At 52.3% G+C, this 2,179-nt stretch overlaps 1 pseudogene; it reads left to right on the forward strand.

The window, feature by feature from the left end:
* Window positions 1-457: 457 nt before the first annotated feature.
* Window positions 458-1,413, forward strand: LOC149326031 (uncharacterized; annotated as a pseudogene).
* Window positions 1,414-2,179: the final 766 nt, after the last annotated feature.

Genomic DNA, 2,179 nt, shown 5'->3' on the forward strand with positions numbered 1-2,179 from the left:
TGTTCTGTGTCATTGTCGTGTGTTGCGTTACAACGATGGTTTTACCCTCTATTCACAAGAGGGTGTTGACCTGAGCTTTTGCTCGTGACGCTGTCGAAGGAATACGCTTTTTTGGAGCTCCAGTGACTTCATCTGAAGCTGGGTGCTTTTGGTATTTGTTTTTGTACATACTGTAGGGGCGGTAGTTTTAAACATAGGGGTAGAAAGGTTAGCGGAGGTGGCACATAGTGTGCGCTATAGTGCTTTGATTTGGATTTTTGGTGGGATTTTACGTTATATAGTCACACGGACGTTGGCTCGGCAAGCCATTAAAGCCAGGGTGGACGGGCAGCTAGTGCAGTGCGAAGAGTGTAAGCGTTGGTGTTGTTTGGACGAGACGAATTACGGAAGTTGAGCCAAGGCAGAGGAGGCTAGCTTCGAGCGCAGTCTTTGTAAGCGATTAGAGGAGGCTGTTCGGATGAAGAAAGGGGAATCTGTAGCTAGGATTAAGGAGGTCAAAAGGGACCTGAAGGTGGGCGGGATGAACCGATTAAGCTAGAAACTCAGCGCGCCGAGTCGCTCAAGAGGAGGGTTTAAGGCAGACCTGCTAGAGCGACTTGTGGCGAGCTGAAAGATGAGCGGGAAAAGCTGGCCCGGCTAGAATCGCAGGTGGAGGAGCTCAGGTCGTGGCCTGCAGGTCACCCCGGTTCGGGGCAGCGTCAGGTGGTGTACGAGGACAGCGTGGCAGACATAAAGGCCGTTGTCCCTCTGACAGAAGGTAGCAGTAACACGGAGGCTCGTCCACCCTACAGCGCAGCCGGCTTTCAGTGGGGAAGACGGAAAGGCAACAAAGGGCACGAAGACGCGCGACATTAGCGTACAGCGGCAGGACAGCCAGCTAGCGCGATTCGGAAGGCAGCAGTCGCAGGCGGGAAGCGAATGGTCAGAGCGCAGAAGGGTTCTGGTTGTGGGTGACTCGAACGTAGCGAGGGATGAGGAGGGCGTTTCAACGGGAGTGAAGGCGGACAGGAAGGTGCAGGTGGAGGCACAGTCAAAGAAGTTCATGGTAGATGCTATGGCCGAAGCCCAGGAAGTGGTAGGCGACAACATGGAACGAACACCTTGCCGTTATCCATGCTGATCTCAACGATGTGCTGAAGGGGAGGAGGCAGAATCTTGAGAGACAGAAGTGGGGATGCGTAGGCTTAGAGAGGCCTCCGAGAGGGTGCATGTGACCATGTTCACAATCCCAGAGGTCCAGAGGCAGTCTAGGGGATGGAAAGGAGGGTCTTTGAGGCTAACAGAGTCATTAGGGTAATGAGTTGACGACTTGGATACGGCATAATGGACGTTAATAGGTACGTGTACGAGGCCAGCTCCGATCCTTTTGCACAGGTTGGCATTCACTACAATGGCGTCACTGGCTGGGGATAGGGGGCAAAATAGGTAGCTTGGAAACAGCTTTTTGGAGAAATCCAGAGCCCTGAGGGCGCCAGTGTAGACAATGCCTAACCAAGGGAAGAACCCAGATAAGAACCTGTGGGGCACGGCGGGAGCCTTGGAAGCATGCAACTAAAGAACCCGTTCTTGTTCTTAATCCAGGCCGTGTTTTTCGTGAGCTCGAGAGATGCGGCTACAGCTACCGAATGCGGCGTGGATGCGATGACGGCGACAATCTTGAACGAGCACCTGTACAATGCTACGATGGAACGGCCTGACGGCGATACATCAGACATGCGCATTTGGACCACGCAATTTGACCCGCACCAAACGCCTTCATCCGCTACGTCACCACTCACCGGCTGTATAAAGTCAACTGCACAGCGGCAATCGAGCAGTGGGCAAGGCGGGAGCCTTGGAAGCATGCAACTAAAGAACCCCTTCTTGTTCTTAATCCAGGTTAGAGGCTACGGCCATGTTCCTGGCTGTCGTAGTGATGATGTACGCTTGCTGCTCTTGCCGTGCCCACGGTGGTTTTTAGAAGTGATGAAAAATGTTTACAGCTGCTTTGTTGACCTACTGCCTTGCTGTGGTGATGTTGAATCTAATCCGGGTCCTTCTACCGCGGAAATGCTTATAACGATAATGGATGCCTTGAAGGAATTAAAGGAAAGTGTGGCCTCAACAAACAGTCGCCTAGACGAAGCTATTGATAAATTAACTTCCATTGATCAAAAAGTGAACGATATTTCAACCACGG

The sequence above is a fragment of the Amblyomma mixtum genome, chromosome 10 (genome assembly GCF_055824585.1).
Source record: "Amblyomma mixtum isolate Tamu chromosome 10, ASM5582458v1, whole genome shotgun sequence".
Classification (NCBI taxonomy): domain Eukaryota; kingdom Metazoa; phylum Arthropoda; class Arachnida; order Ixodida; family Ixodidae; genus Amblyomma; species Amblyomma mixtum.